Source organism: Alosa sapidissima, chromosome 12, assembly GCF_018492685.1.
Source record: "Alosa sapidissima isolate fAloSap1 chromosome 12, fAloSap1.pri, whole genome shotgun sequence".
NCBI classification, from domain to species: Eukaryota; Metazoa; Chordata; class Actinopteri; order Clupeiformes; family Clupeidae; genus Alosa; species Alosa sapidissima.
Genome location: NC_055968.1, coordinates 12819375 through 12836874, shown reverse-complemented (window position 1 = coordinate 12836874; position 17500 = coordinate 12819375). Strand labels below are relative to the sequence as shown.

Genomic DNA, 17500 nt, shown 5'->3' with positions numbered 1-17500 from the left:
ATGAGATACACCATCTGATTCGGCTGGTTGAAGGTGACTGTGACCCAAGAGAGTATGCACCAATGTGTGGACTTAACAAAACCACATTACAGTTTCTTATCAGGACACTTTTTCTCTCCTGTAACTTCTGCGGAAGTAAAGCTAGTCTCAAACTTCCGAATTAAATTATTGATCTGCTCAATCCTCCAGTACGGTATTTGCTGCCGCTTTCTGCTCGCAAATCCACAGGAAATCTCGGAATCCGAGGCGCGGTGGCTGCCTGAATGGTGAGCCGAGGGGCTGCTTGAATAGGTGGCCGCAGTAAGCCTGTGGAGATTTGGAGAGACCTTTAATTCGAGTCTGTCCAGTGCATACTGCACATTGTGTGAAGTACATTTAATTCCAAATGGAGAGAACATGTCGGAGGGAGGCAGAGAGAGCTCACTGGGCTCTTTATCTTTCAGAAACACACAGGCAATGTGTGAGTCAGTCCAATTATAGCCATTATCTAAGCCAGCCTAGCAAATGGATGAAGTGAGTGAGTGAGTGAAAGTGTGAGAGAGAGAGAGAGAGAGAGAGAGAGTGAGCGAAGGAGCAGACAGAAGAAGTAAAAATGAAAAAAGGAGAGAGAGAGGCCAAGGAAAGACGCTATCTGAGAGGCAAAAGTGCACCAAGCTATATTTCTCCTTTCTCGGCTCCACTTCTCCACGCCTCAAACAGCAGTTTGACCTCGAAAAACAGCGAGAAATTAACACGTTAATGACTCATTCTCGCCACTGGAGTTCCAAAGTGCCAAAGCACCAATTTCTCTCTTTCATGGGATTGGCCAGCTAATAGAACAGAGGACTGATTAAATGGCTGTCCCTCTCATTTCACAGTGCGCTGGATTTGGAATAACAGAATTGCGGAAACAGTATCTTCAAATCGGAGCAGAGAGAGGGGGAGAGTCATCAGGGACCCCAGCCTGGGCTACACAGAGCTACGATGTAGGCCAAATGCATCACCGTATTCAGTTCAGCCTGCAGCCTCAAATATAGGTGAACCGTCTTCCACCTTCATATTTCATTATCAAAGGCACCTAGTCACGGCTGGGACGTGGCAGATGCTTTGAGAATATAAAGCCACCTGCCTTTTCTCCACACACACAGCCAGAGTGACTGGCATGTTATTGACTCTGCCAGAATTACACAACGTGAGCCAAGTCGTTAAGCCGGGAAACTAGATTAAGCCATCAGCATAGTCTTAACGACGAGCTGTCCCCCATACCCACCCACCACCCCCAAAACGCAGTCCCCGTTACGCCCACACCAAAATAGAACAAATAAAAACCCACAATGTCTTTTCATCTTTTGGTTTCTCTACAGTCTCCACGTCTACACCTAAACCAGACTCTCTGCCATACGGTGCTCTCCCCTCCCCGAGGCAGGGAGAGATATTTCTAAAATCTAGGCTAAGTTCCCCTTCGGGAGAAGCCACAGATTTCTGAGTGAGAGCGAACCGAAAGACCAAAAAAAAAGAGATAAATTAATAAATAAACATACAAATGCAGAGTGGAAAAACGGAGAGAGAGAGGGTTGTCTATGTTTAGTACCGCCAAAAAAACCTCCACCGGCGTACCGGTGACTAATCTTTGCTTTTCTCCACCGCCTGCAACACAACACAGGGGAAGCTTGGCCCTCCCTTCCAGATGTGTGTGTCCACATACCCAGCCACCCCTTCACTATGCCTATTTGTTTGATTTGACTGCAGACATGCTATGGCTGTCCACTGAGATAAAATATCACCACTAGTGACCTGTCATCACCGTAACTGACCCACTGGCCGAATCTTCTGCATCGGAGGCTTTATTTCTCATTTATCACAGGCCTATCATAGGAGCACTGTCGGTAGTGGAAAATAGATTATAAAAACAAATTTAGAAGATTATAGACAACTACTAAACAACTAGAGTGCAGGCAAGTAACACAACAAGGATAAATATTTGCTATGATTAAGGTAGTCAGCTAAACGGAAAATAAAAAGCTGGAACTCTACTGGGTTTTTAATGGTTATTTGAGTGCTGCTCGGATTCATACTGACAATCCACTGCAACAATTAAGCTCATTCTAATACTGTTAACAAATTAAAAGGGGTGGGGGGGACAAAGTTTATGAGAATTTAATTAACTTGTGCTTTTCTTTGGGAGGCGGTTTTGAAATAATTACGCTCTTAGGGATGGCACACCAAACAGACCTCTGCGAGAATGAGCTTACAAAACAAAAAGGAAACGGCAAACACCATTCAAAAGATAATTAACCTTGCCAAATGAGAGTGGCTGCGTTGAAAAGAAAAGAAAAGGGTGGCAAAATGAACACCGCTTCATCCACAAGCTGACAGGACGCCTGGATGACCCTCGCTTTATCATCAACACACGAGGACTCTGTCCTGACTTGACTGACAGGTCATATTCAAGACAATAAGGTGGACAGAGGGCATGTTTATCTCATACAGCATGCAAACAATCTGCTGACAGTACACAATGTGGGCTGTGTCGTAAGGTCACACCAGTGTAGCCATAGCCACTTGATAGCAGTAGTGCATACTGCTCAACTGTGTTAGCTACAACACACTAAATAGGACATTAAGACAATGAAGACCAAGAAAGCCATAGTGGATGAGGCAAACCAATGTTACTGAAGATTGTTCAGTGTCACTAAAGGCTTTCAGTGAGAAGAATTGCATTTTTCCCATATTTCCGTCTGGTGTACAGTAAAAGAACAGAATGGCACACTGAGACATGTTTAGCTTGTCTGAAATTATTCACCGTATCAGGCAGAGCTGTATACTGAGAGTGAGAGCTAGAGAGAGAAAGAGAGAGAGAGAGAGAAAGAGAGTGAAAAAGGAAGGAAAGAAAGAAGAAGAAAAAAGACACAAGCGGTAAATTGAATGCCCGTAAGTAAAGCGCTGCCAACAAGACCGCTTAATCCCCATAAATCATCGTGTGCTAACGGGCATACACTGGCAGTCGCTGCGGGACAGCGAGGGTGCCAGTGTGCCGGGCCCCGCGTCCGTTCCCACGCCTGCCACCGGGGGCCCTACTGTTCAGGGTGCCGTGCTCGTGCCATTTCCAACCGCGAGCGAGGGAGGGTGGAAGTGAGCTAGCATGGGGTCAGACATGGCTAAGCCGCCAAATACCAACCTGTTCCTCAAAAACGAACAGGCAGAGCTGGGCAGTGAGGTAGAAGATATCAGTGAAGCCAACAGAGACCTGACCAGAGATTAACCTATAAACACCGGACGGGGATGAACCTAGACCCACCAAATCTGTTTACCCAGAGAACACAGAGAAAACACACACACTCACACACACACTCACAGATATACACAGGAGAGACACAAACGCAAGAGAATAGTCTCTGAGCTTCTTGGCCAAACATGCACGCACTTGCATGCACGTCGATATGTGCATGTGGACCTCTCAGCCTCTGTCTGACACTCACACACACAAACAAACCTGCACTCACAAGTATTCTCTCACAAACACACACACACACACACACTTTGAGTCCTGAGTAAATGACAGGACATGACAGGCACTTCACTCCCCCCCACTCCCCCCCGCCCCCACCATCTGCATCCGGTCCCTATTCACCTGCCTCTTTGCGTGGCTCGTGCTGGGAATGCATCTACGGCACACACGGCACTGGGGCACCACACGGCACATCTAAACACGCTGGGCACGTTCAACCCGCCGCCCCGCCGCAGAGGACACGCCACCCGAGGAAAAACGGCCGGGGTCAACGGATGTCAGTGGCGATGCCGTCATCCGACGGATAAACTACGCAAGGGTACAAGCTCTCCTTTCAAAAAAGCAGCCCAAGCATCAAAAACAACTAACAGCGGCTGGCATTAAAATTTAAATGGCTTAACACAAGTCTGGCTCCCTATTCTCAGGGATGATCAATAAACCAGCGCCACTGTCATTTTTCTTATTTTTTCATCTTGAAATATTAATGCTGTGAGGCAAGACAATGGATGCTTAGAAGACAATTAAGAGTTTGTTGTTTGGAGTAATTCACTCAATTGAACACCTTTGAAAAACACACACACAAATACACATACGCGCACACAGACACGACCTAGACAAGCTGACAGTGGATGAAGTTGCATCAAACACAGGAGCCTGTTCCATCTGGGGGACAATAACAGTAATCTCATTTTCATCTGGGTAGACTCATTATTGCATTAGACAAGCGAGCCTTGAGTGTGTGTGTGTGTGTGGTTGTGTGAGTGTCGGCTTCTCAAGTTGCCCACTATCTGGGTCACTGTGGCTCTCAATCTGTTCATCACTTCCACAGCTTTGATTGTCTCATCCCATTTAGGTCAGAGCACTTCTACCCAACTCCACAGTGGAGGAGAACCACAGTGCTTTACACAGACAGAAAGAACAGACCACCAAAAGGAGAAAGACAGTAATGAAAAAGAGATAGATAGAGAGAGGGGGAGGAATATAGAGAGGGAGACTCCAAGGAGAACCTCAGCCCAGAAAGAGCTGAAAACAAGTCAGTGTTAGAGAAAAGGAGAAAAGCATGGATGAGTCAGATAGCTGGCCTTGGTACTCCTGTCTGTGCTTTAATATTGTGCTTTATTAGTCAACCATCTTCAGCTTCCTCCCTTTCCTAAGGTCCTGCTCTTAAAGACTGTGGAAAAAGCACAAGGCAGACTAGATCAGATGCAAGTGTTGCTCTTTTTTAAACAGCATAGGTTATTACCATGTGTAGTAATGCAGTGCTGTTTAAGTGCGAGCAAATGTGGGCCGTTATCCCCCCATGGGGCCAACCATTTTAGAGAGGCGATTTTTCATGCTAAGCATGCGAAAGCTGCACAAACAATACAATAACAAACACCATTATTCTCATAAGTACCTTTAATTATCACCCCCCGAAACACAGAACAAGTGCTTTGGGACCAACACTTCACAGAAGATGTCTGCTGAGAAAATATACAAGCAGACGAAGCCATTTAAAATGCCTCATCACTGTCAATTCTCACCAATTGAGTGTCTCATTTCCAGCAGACAGACTCCTTCTCCTTTCTGTTTATAATTTTACTATTTCCCCACTGTTTACACCTTCATACTAACATTTATTTCCTACAGCAAGAGGTTTACATCTTCTCCATCACCCCCATCCGCCCATGATTGACACCACCCAAACTCCATCTGAATGCAGATCAGAGTCCTCCACATGTGTGCATTCTGAGGCCCTCTTTCCATATCCATCTCTCCCACTTGATTACTTATGTAAATTCTGCCATCAAAGGAAGGGGCTGTACCCTGCAGGCTACCCTGAGGCATGACAATTCTGCGTTGGGGAAAAAAAAAAAAAAAAGAAGAGCCTTGCCCCGAACCACATTTTTAATCAAGAATAAAAACGCAAGAATGCAAATGAACAGCAATGATTCATCTTTTTCCTGTCTTCATTTTCAGCCAGTGAAAGCCTCGGCGTACTGTTTCTCCATCTGTGCTTGCCCACTTCTTGTCCTATTTCTATTCTGCTGGAGCGTGGTCAGTGGAGGAATGTTAGTGCAGACAGCGGGCGTCGGCCGCGCTGGCTCGCGGTCTCGTCCGGAATGACAGGTGACCGCTGTTATCCCAAGCAGAGTGATCTTATCCACTCGGCAGGTAAACAACACGAAGGAAAACACAAACAAACAAGACTCTCGTCGAGAGCAACTCAGCGTGTCTGATGGGAGAGAGCAAATACAGCACCTTCACACTGTGACTGTGTGTGTGTGTGTGGCTGTGAGAGTGTATGTGACAGAAAAATAATGTGTATGCCTGTGTATGTGTGTTTGTGTTTATTTGTGTGTGTGAGTGTGAATATGTGAGGGACAGGGCTATGTGTGCAACTGTGCATGTGTGTATGTGGCTGTGTGTCAGTGTGTGTGTGTGTGTGTGTGTGTGTGTAACACAGCACACAGGCCCAGGTCCAGCTTCTGGGTCATTATCCCAGCATCACTATCTGAGATGACCAGAGGAGGCGGCGGGGCCGGCTACTGAGCGCCGCGAGGTGAAGCTTGGCCCGGCGTCTGCTCTGGCACTTGTTACGGGCGCTCCGTGGCACAGATGGCACTGTCAGGGCACATGCCATCTCCGCGCCCAATGAGTGCATCTGCTGCTGGGACTCACCTCTCGCCTCGGCCCCAGCCCCGGCTCATGCAGAAGAGTCACTCAGGTCTGGTGGGGGAACGCGTTAAACGCACAGCTACTGCATGAGCCGCGATAGGATTCTGTCTCTGTGTGTGTGCATGTTTGTGTGTGTGTGAGAGAGAGAGAGACAGAATTTTTGTGTGTAAGTGTATGTAGGAGAGAGAGGTAGAATGTGTGTGAGTGTGTACGTGTATGCAGGGCCAGCTCTAGGGGTTGGCCAGGGTTGGCTAAGCCCACCCAAGCATTGTGTCTTGCCCACCCAAACAAAGCCAAGATTTTTTTTTTTTTTTTGCAGCCTTAAACCCAGTTTGGATGTAGATGAGTTGGTGTTGAGTGTAATGGTAGCTAGCTGGTACATAACTGTGCAGTATGTACGTTAGGTAAACATCCCTCTTGATGCCTTAAGAGACGCACACACACACACAATCTACCGTCCCATCCACATACACAAACACACACCTTCCCCTCCCACATACACTGTAATATGTTATATTTGGAATATAGATTGTTGCATAGTTTTCTGTGTAGGCTTGGTTGAATGAAATGTAAAATAAGTAGGCCTAGAATCAAACAATAAGTACTTACCAAAGGATGTCCAAAAATGTGTAGTGATGCATGCCAAGCTTTAAATGTCTGATAAGACCAAACTGTTACTACAAGCTTTAAGCACACTCTGTACTTTGAAACCTTCTGTAAATTCAACCTCATTGTTGTCAAGCTCTGAAACACATAGGCCTGAACACCCATCTCAACATGGTGTTTGTGTGTATGTCAATTTTCTAAAATATCTAATTTGAGCGCTTTGCTATGTTGTCCACCCAAAATGTCTTCTAGCCCACCCAAGTGTAGTAGGCTAGAACCAGCCCTGTGAGTGAGTGTGTGTGTGTGTGTGTGTGTGTGTGTGTGTGTGTGTGTTGAGACAAGGTACCTACTCTAGCATGAAACAAAGTTATGTACATTCTGCATTACGTTAGCTGAAATATTTATCCTGCACTGGTCCACACTATTGTTCTGCTCCGTTATCCCATTATCGTAAGCGGAAAAGACAGCGTGCACAGCTGCTGTGCTTTCTGCATATTTCATAAATACCTCCCAGCTCTGTAATGAAAGACTGTGAGGTGACAAGATGATGACACTGTGTGCTGTTGTGACAATACGCCATTACGTCTGATAAAACACCGAAATAATTCCCATTTAATAACCATGGCGTATTTTCCGCTAACGCTGTAATTGGAGAAATTCACTGAAAAGGCGCCGCTTTTACTTCAGAGAGTAGAGACGTGCGATAGTGTAAGTGTGCTCGTTTTTCAAGCAGGGTGACACGACACGAATGGAGGGATAGAAAGGTAGGCGACCAAGGAGTATCTTGGAAGATGAATAATGCATGAGAAACTCCTCATATCTTTTTTCTCTTTGGAAAGGGGGGGGGGGGGGGGCAGACAGTGACGTTTCCTTACTTCTTCGTTTCACTATGTGCATGTGTGTGTGTGCGTGCGTGCATGTGTGCATGTGTGCCATTTCCAGCTGATCCCGGTGCCAGTGTCACTCAGTGCTCATTATCCCAAAGCGCAGTGACATTCCACTTAACTCCGCCGTTCCCATTACAGCTCCATTCCCTCTTCCAGGCGCAGCCTCCATTGCCCTGCGGAAATCGGAAGCGCTCACGGAAATATTTTCCGAAAGGCTCTCATCACTGTCGCCCCCATCAAAAGGCCCGACAGGGAAAAGCAGATGATAAGACGATCATTTAACATTCCATGCTGTCTGTCCCCACTGTATTCCTGGAGAACTCTCCTTTTAGTTAAATTCGCCCTGTCTGTCTGGCTAGCTTGCTCGTTGGCAAGCTGGTTGGCTGGCTTGCTCTTGCCTGGTGGACATTTTCTTTAAAGAGCACCGTTCTACTCGCCCTGTTCTGCCCCACCCCTCCTGCCCTCCACACTTGTCCCAAGAGCGATCCTCACTCAAGTTAGTATTGATTTGTATTCAGCTAAACATATTCCAGATGACTGATGCGGCTAGTGTTCTGCCGGCTGTTTGCTCCGAACCAAGCTGTTCTCATTAGCCTCTGGAACGCGAATGGCTAAGTGACTTTGACGGGCGCTATCCCTCCGACACTCTTTTCTAATGGAAAGCTATCGATGTTCCCCTCTAAATGTAAAAGAAAAAACAGGTGCCACAACAAAGTCACCAGTGGTGTACTTATGTGTAGGCCTTATACACACACACACACACACATACACACACACACACACACACACACAAACCCTAGAGGAAACCAATGAACCGAGCTGTGTTTCAATCCTTTCATTCATTTGTAACTATCTATTAGCAGGCAACCTGCTGCAATCTCAGCCAGTCATTCAGAACAGAGCCCATTCTCTCTGAAATCTTCAGGCGCACCAAAACAAGCCCAGAAACAATAACCATTTCTACCGGAGGGAGGAAGGGAGAGGTGAACTGCACAGCAAACAGTCTTAATAATTAACACACATAGAGAGAGGTCTGTGTCTCACTCAAACAACAACCTCCACTTTTACACACACACACACACACACACACACACACACACACACACACACACACACACACACCACACTACACATACACACATAATATGCCCCCCCAACACACACACACACTACCACATACAAAACCAGATGGACAGACCTATAGGACGGTCAACTGTTAAAAATGTTTGTCTTTCTCTTTCTCTGTACGCACTAAACCAGATGGAATTGATGAGAACTTTCAACCCTTCCCTGTGGGGTGAGCAGGAGGGCATGCACCATTGTTTCAGGTTCACTGCGTGCAGCTGGTGACCCGAACAACCCAAATTACCGCTGTGCTGCAGTTAGCTCAGCTGTGCAATAGCCTGTCAGATCTCAGCATTCCGCCACAGGCTAAGACGAGATCTATGTCTTTCTAGAGACCTACAGAAATAATTACACATACCTGTAGCTGTGTGTGGAGATGTCTGAAAATCTCTGAGAGAATGTGTCTGTGTGGTGGTAAAACCTCGGTGAACCGGAGGAAATGAACAGAGGAGAAGAGTGAGGAGAATAATAGGTAAGAGTGAAGAACAGGGAGGGCAAAGTTCAAGACATGGCCAGAGACATAGGGTGGAGATTGACAACCTTAGGTTAAATATCACCACGGCCATGCCCAGAGGAACAGTGGCACTCAAGGCAAAGTTCAGCTTTCTACATTGAGGTAGTGCAATCCCGTTTCAACAACGTGAACTCCAATCTTGAGAAATTCTGAATTCAGTGAAAATTATTGTTGACAATTATGTAACCAATGTGCAATAGACAAAATCAACAATCAACATTCAAAGCTACCATCTGCAGTTTTTTATAATATTAGAGTTGTACAGTAAACAGGAGGAAGCTGTAGGCTACAATTCAGGATATGTGATAATTTTAAGAGAAGTGCTTTATATTCAATACCCAGTCTCACTTGTTGATAGCTTGTGAACACTATAACAAGGCTTCCAGTGTTTGACAAACTAGTTAGCATAGATGAAAACAACTGTAGGCTAAATATCAATTGCATTTATACTATCATATATTCACATTTGATATGTACAAACCATGTTATGTCTACCTTTCCACATCATAGCAACTGGAAATATGTTGCTGAATTCACATGTGAATTCATTTTCACAGCAACATAGAGCTTAGAACAGCTTGAGACGAGCAAACGGAACACCAAACAGACACAACAAGTCATAAATGATCTCCAAGAAGGCTAGCTGCAGTAGGCTAATCAGCTAAAGGTGGCTTTCACATCATTACTCTGTATACATTCACAAAGATGTTCCCATAAATAGTGCAGCCTATTCCCCTAACTCCTATTTCCTTCTCTGTCCATCCATATCCATCTAAATCTCTTTTACATCCCTTCTTTCTCTTTTTTCTCCCTCAGCTATCTTATTTACAGAGCTGGGGATGTGTATAATATCAAACACTGCAGCAGAAACTTCAGGGAATTCCTGACTTTTCATGTTTTAGAAGGAAGTGTGAGAGAAATGGAAAAAAACGGAGGATGAGAAAACGCATTCATCTCTCTGGTGACTTCGCCTTGTGCCTTGCTCCTTTCTCAGATGTAAAATTGGACTTGCGCAGTCCTTTATTTTATCATGTTTCCTTCATGTACAGATGAAAAAAGGGGAGCGAGCGCAAAGCGACAGTAGTTTTTTGTCAGCGTGCCAAATGCCCTTAATTTGCATTCTGTCCTCTGTGTTTCGTAATGAACTCTTCGTTTTTCTTTTCTTTTTTCGCTGGCTGACTTCTGCCGCCTCTGATGTTAGGGGAGAAAAGTAGGGGTTTGGTGACACCTAACATTAGCCTTGTAGGCCTGCACCTGATCTGAACGTGATTTCAACAGAGCGCTCCTACAAGGAGGGCAAGTTTGGATGTCAACGCAGAGGAAGAGGAACAAAATTGCAAGACTTTTGTCAGAGAGGTACAAAATCGGAGAGAATTCTGCTACACTCCTCTAACTAAAAATGGAAAAAGAAATCACCAGTGAAGTCAAAAAGGGAACCAAAACATTGCATGAAATGATTGCCAGTGCCTGAAATCCCAAGCCCAAAAATAGGGAGTGAATTCTCCAGGGTGGTAATAGAGCAGGTTTAATGAGGGATGCGATCATCAATTATTCAAAACATTTAATCATGTTGTCGCATGCCGCCATCCGATAAACAGGCCTCCTGACGAGAGCAACCTCACAAGGATTGTTTTTGCAGTGGGAGCGGGCGAGACGGACGCCTTTTTCGCACATTTCCACACCATTTCTTGATCCACAGTTGCACAGTTCTCACTCAAGCAGCGAGATGAGAAACAACAGCACATCTGCCTTCACTTGTCAAGTCAAATTGTCCCTGCACTGCACTTGTTTGGTTTTAAATTATGGGAATTTGGCAGTGGTGGGCTTTTTTCTGAAGTCTGCAGCAACAGCATCTGAAAACAACATGTTGTGGAGGGGGAAAGAACAACAGCAACAACAAACTCCATTACCTAGTGGCCCTGTGTTCAGCTGGGATCCTGAGATGGGATGTAACGGTGGATGTAACAATGCAACGTGAATCAGCTAAATGTGTGAAGATTACAACCGGTTGAGATAAAAAAATAATCGTGATGCAATTTTTTAACAGAATAGGGCGTAATCTGCTTTTGATTTCACTTGTTCGAAGACAAAACATGAATATCTCGATGATTGGCAACAATAGTAAAATTAAAGTCAGACTGGACAAAAGATTATTCTAATTTAAAACAACCTCATCAGGGCGCCTGAATAAGTTTTAACTGGGACACTTACGTGACATTGAGTTCAGACCCTGCGTTCCTCTCGGTTTATAAAGGAATATGTTTCAGTCATAATTTGTCTGCAGCTTATTGTGTTAAAACAATTGTGAGAAAATCGTATCGTGAACATGAAATTGTAAATCGTACCGAATTGTGAGCTGAATGTATCATTACATGCCTAGTTGTTAAGGGTTGTGGTAATCATTGTTAAGGATGTGGTAATCGTGCGGCTCAGACGTGGCCACTGGCTCCCTGGCACCTTACTCCACTTTCACAGATAAGCCAAACGGAAACAGCAGCATTGGCTCATAGCACTTTGGCCCCATAAAGGCAGCCAGGTCACACTTGTTGTATTCTGTTGGGTGACCACGCTGTTGTGTCATTAAAGACCAACACATCTGATTAAAAATGGATTATCAATCCATATCTGATCGAAGCAAGCCCTATACATCCTCTCCTACATGCATTGATTGGACTGACATAAAATGGACACCCATAACGTGTGCCGTTAAAAAAATTCTAATCTGATGTGAAATGACAAAGGAAAACGCTGCATAGTACATCTCTTTTGAAAAACGAATCATTTCCGATTCAAAGTAGTCAGCAGATATGTGGAAGTCCTGCAGGAAAGTGGAAAATTGCCACTGTCTCCTAATCTGAAGTTGATAACAGATGGTTAAATATTTTATGGAGAACCAAGCGGATATAATTGGTTTGCTTAAAGAATACTTTATCACTGCTAGTTGCGGAATGTTTAACCTTTGCCTCAGAGCATGTGGCTAATGATTAGCAGGCAGGCTTGTGATGGGGATCAATCACCCTGCTCATTTGAGACTTTTAGATTCATTTTCAATTTTCACGCCGTTTGTGACAAGAACCAGCTCAGTTTCTCCCTCTCAGGAGGAGACAGAGAGACAGAAAGAGAGAAAAAGAGAGAGTGAAAGAGAGAGAAAATGGAATTGATATCATCTCCCCCAGTACCCCTTTCCTCTCCAACATTTGACTGTTTTTAATAACAAAACCGTCCAACAGTGACATGCTGCAATGGATAAGCAGAGAGAAAAAACTCTGTGCTTTTAACACAGAGATGTTGAACACAAACTCAGACTCTGCTTCTAGCTTTTTATTCAAGGCGTGTAAAACCCAAAATCTCATTTATGTTTAATTCACACAAAGGATGATTGAAAATCAGAATATTATATATTCCGAACACGCAGCACCACTAGCAGATTTGATCTTGATCGTTCCAAAAAGCACTGTTAAGTTATTTACAGTTGAACCCTCCAGCCCCCAATACCCCCCCCCCCCCACACACACACACACACCACCACCACCACCAACAACAACAACAAAGCACAAGGGAAGTGATTGGAGACCGAGCTGGATCTGTGTTCTCTGCGAACACAAGTCATCTCTACTATGGCTTTGCATCTGGATCAAGGTGTTGACCTGATCTAGCACTGATCTACTAGACCAGGGCCAGATCAGGGCCTAACTAAAGCCAGACCAGAGCTAGATCAGAACCAGATGAGGACCAGACCAAAACCAGACCAGTACTAGACCAGAACCAGGACTAGATCAGAACAGCACATGAGGTAGATCAGGACCATTCTTGTGCTAGACAACAGCCAGATAAGGGCAACTTTAGCTGCTACCTGCTAAATGTTATGACTGTGCTGTGTCTTCTCTAAACCTTGGCTTCCTCCCCAGCTCTACTGTAACTACCTGGCAAGATGGAAGAGTATGGTGGGGTATGACTGAAATGGAAAGGAACATTTATAATTCAGTGCAGTACAGAGTCTAATGCAAATGAAGTGACGAAAACACAACATTAATGCAAAATGAGGTCACGGCAAAGAAATGCATGCTGCCATTAATGCAGCCTGATGAAATAGCCGCACCACTGGGGTAATGAGTCAAGATTATTACTGCACAGACAAATTTAATCTGCGTGAACATGCAGACTATGCCATATGTGCTGTGTGAGTGTGTGCATGTGTGTGCGCCTGTGTGTGGTTGCATGGCATTTGTAGCTGTAGCTCTGTGAATGAATCAGTAACTGTAATGTAGAAACCTTTGTGTTTATGCAAATGACAGACTATGCCAAACAGATCTATAGAAAGAGAGAGAGAGAGAGAGACAGAGAGAGACAGAGAAAACAGTGCTTCCTCAAAGAGCATGGAGCAGGCTACTATGCTAATAGATGGTAGGATGTGATACGCTCAATCCAGCCAGTCACCTGCAGATTTTGGTCCCCCAAACTATCAGATGAGTGTCCTGGTTCTGGCTCTCTAGAGCGGCACACCACCACCAGCCATTAGCCCAGTGGCCCGCTGCTACTTCAGACGTTACTAACACTCAGTGGCTTCCATCAGAGAGCTAATGCTGGAGCAAAACGAAGACCAACAACCCATCACTTCCTCCCTCCCTTTCTGGTCGTCTGGAGAATCATGCTGCACTTACTGTAGGACTCTACTGGAACACAAATATTATGACCATGGAAGACTGTTGCTGAATAACAACCCATTCACAGACAGACACACATATACGCACACAAACACACACACACGTACACACACTGACAAACACATATGTCAGCCCCACTACCTGAGATAAGGGAATCATTATTTAGCATTAGCAGCGGCTGGCTACGCCAAGGGACCCAGAGTTGCATTAGCGGGTAGTTTTGCGAAGGCTAGGCCAGAGTGGCTGCCCATTCCACTGCTTCTCTGCATCTCTCTCACCTCTTCCACCATCACTGATGAGATGAGAGCAGCACCACCAGCGACTACATGCTCTCTCTCTCTCTCTCCAGTCTCTGCACTGAAAGCACAGGTAGAGAGCAGCAACCTATTACTAGCACACTTACACCTCTAAGCACGCTAATCCCTCCCAGCATAGCAACTCACACACTAAACAGCCACTAAGAATCTGGACCTGCTGTACAGAACACACACACACACACAAATAGGCACACACACACACAGACACACACAGACACACACACACACACACACACACGGATTTCACAGTAATACAGTATCCTGAGTATCCTGGCAGCATTACTGTCATTTAAATGCTGGCTAATCCCTCCCCCTAATACTGTAAATACAGTAAGATGTGCTGTTTAGCTGGATATTAGTGCACCCCACGGTAAGCAAGGCAAAAAGCACACTGCATTTATTGACTAGGATTATTAAACAGCACCAGGCAACACACGGCCAAATTTCTCAACACCCACTCCTGTGAGCTGACTAGGGAGGAATGTCATTTAAACAGCCACAAACAGGTAATCTGTGGAGGTGTGATGAGCATTCTGCTTCAGCAAGTTAATGTGATTAATTGTGATGATGTATGTCAGGCAAAGACCAAAGAGTTTTCTCTCTTTTGGAAGCATAGCACAGATGCGTATCCTCTTTATCCATGATACTCCACAGAGAATCCAGAGTTAACACCCAGTGCATTGGCAAGCTCATCTGGGCATGTCTAGGGCTAACACGAAGAAGGTGGACACACAGGCCAGGGGGTTTGGTATGTTTCTTTTCCTAACTGGGGCCATGACACCGCACACCAAGTGGTCCAGGGCCTCCTCTGCCTGTTACCCTTTTTCGAAACCAGCTGGCCCTTCCTCCCCAGACCCGGGGACTAGTCTCCGTTTAAGATGCCAGCGGCTAACGCTGTTTGCATGGCACAAGCTCCCTCCGGAGAGACACCCCGCAGATGTGTGCTTTGGAGAGAGCAGAGGTTGACTTCCTGCTTTGTGTTCCTTCATCACCCTTCCCTTCCTCTTCCTCCTCTCCTGGTGCGCAGGCCTGGTGGAGGCCGAATGTTTTATGCATGCCAGTGTTTATCTGCATGAGTAGAGGGCTCGGAGGTGAACCAGACACAGCCGAGGGGGAGAATAGATGGGTGTATTATGTATGTATAAGGGAGAGAGCTGATCTGGCCACATAGCTCATCTATTTCAGCTTGTTCGCTGTTCAGGGAGTTTCGCTCTGCAGACATCAGCCCACCACCTCTCTTTCACTCTTTTTTCTTTCTCTCTCTCTCTCACACACACACACACACTCACACTCTCTCTCACACACACACACACACACACACACACACACACACACACCATTATTTAATGCAAACCATTCTCTGCTTTCCATTACTGTTACCCCACATCTCCCACCTTCATCTCTCCCTCCCTCCCTCTCTCTCTCTCTCTCTCTCCTTTTTAGTGGAGAGCTGTGAGGATTCTTATCATAATGGATGCCGGTATGCCACCTCTTCCATAGCTACTGTTTTTCAATTGATAAAAAAGGAAATGGATATAGAGGTTGGAAATAATGTGCTTCTTCAAGCACAGGCATCTCTGCATTATACGCTTTAGAGTACACAAGCCTAATGGAAGCATCTGCCACTGCCACTGTCGGCTTCCCTCTCTCTCCTTGTGACAGCTCTGAAAACACCACACATGGAACACCACACACACACACACACGCATACACACACACACACACACACACACACACACACACACACACACACACACACACACACACACACACACACAACACACACACACCATCATAATTCAGTCCCATATTGAACCTGGTGGCAGAGAGGGAAGATGAAGAAAAGCTGTGAGGGAACTTCTGTCTGCTGCTCCCCACCTTTGGCAGCTCTGCTCCGCGCCCTCACTGCTAAGAGTCTGTGGCTTCACACAGCCATCTCTGCACTAGCTCAGGCAATTATTCATGACTATCAGTCAGATGCCAGCGCATACAGTATGCACGGGAACAACAGGCTTCATAAGCATCACACACACACACACACACACACACACACTCACACACACACACACACACACACACACTCAACAACATGTGCGCACACATATGCACACACACCCATGCTTAAGAATATCATGTTCTGCACAATTAGTCCTCGATGGTCTTTAACGATGGTGTACAGCTCAGCGCCACTTCTCTGTAGAGGCGGGGTTTCCCACACAGCCAGCCAGTAGCGTGGCAGCAGGAGCCATCAATCATGCTCTCGGAGCTAATGATGGACTTATACATAGGAGGCAATGAGAGGCAGGCAGCATGAAAAGGAGTGAATCAACTGTCAACAGCGGGCCAGCAGAGAAGTGGGAAAGTGTGACTGGAATGGACAATTAGTTGCCCGACTGCTGAGGGATATGCGCCAAGGCACGCACGCATACACACATACACACACACACACACACACACACACACACACACATACACACATACATATGTGCATCTACACAAACTCTGACACAGATAGGAAGGCACACAACCTCACAAAGCCTATTCGCTCTCACACAGAGCTATTTGCTAGAATAGCTTTACAAGGACATACTGTGGCCAGTCTTTTCCAGTATTCTGTGATCTGCACTCATGATGTGAAGACCAGTGGGTTGTAATTAAAGCAAACAGTGTTTTTTCCCCCAACTGTGGGGCTCCATGTCCTTGGATTAGCAAACAAAAACCCAAGGATGATAGCCAGCCTTCGTCTAAACGAGCCCATAAGCACTGCAGTCAGTACTGCAGTCAAACTAATGGCCTCTATTGACTTTGAGAAGGTTACACAGAACATGTGGCTTTTAAAAAAACACAGCTGCTATGATACAAGCTTTCTTCATTACAGGTTTACAACTGAAACATTAGTGTCAGTAGTCTTATAGTCTATTTAATAGTCACACCTTGTCTATGCTCCACTGAGTGGATATTTTAGTCTGAGGAATTATCTGATGTTAGCTGATACATTTTCAAACTGACTGTTTAAATTATTTAGATGCAACATGTAAATATTTAAAGTGCATTAAGCATATATTTTATGTGAAGTTAAAAATGACAAAGATTGCATAAGATGTCTCTTACACTTTCATATAGTAAAACTGGCTTATTGCATAGGATTTTGTAGAACAAATGATGTTCTTGCATAGCCCTTGTACATGATGTACACAATGAACTGTGTAACATACAAGCAGTTTTGAACCTCAAATTCTACA

General features: G+C 45.3%; 1 protein-coding gene across 14 annotated transcripts in view; it reads right to left on the bottom strand.

The window, feature by feature from the left end:
• Positions 1 to 17500, bottom strand: part of dab1a (DAB adaptor protein 1a) — a 147046-nt gene that overhangs the window by 100630 nt on the left and 28916 nt on the right. For 9 of the 14 annotated variants that reach the window (XR_006035347.1, XM_042112022.1, XM_042112016.1 and 6 more), the window contains exon 1: positions 9122 to 9223. The exons of 4 other annotated variants lie outside the window; for them this stretch is intronic. The gene's annotated coding sequence lies outside the window, so the exon portion shown is untranslated. Of the gene's footprint in view, positions 1 to 9121; positions 9224 to 11488; positions 11634 to 17500 lie in introns of those variants that run through there. One more of the 14 variants, XM_042112019.1, reaches the window with a different exon arrangement.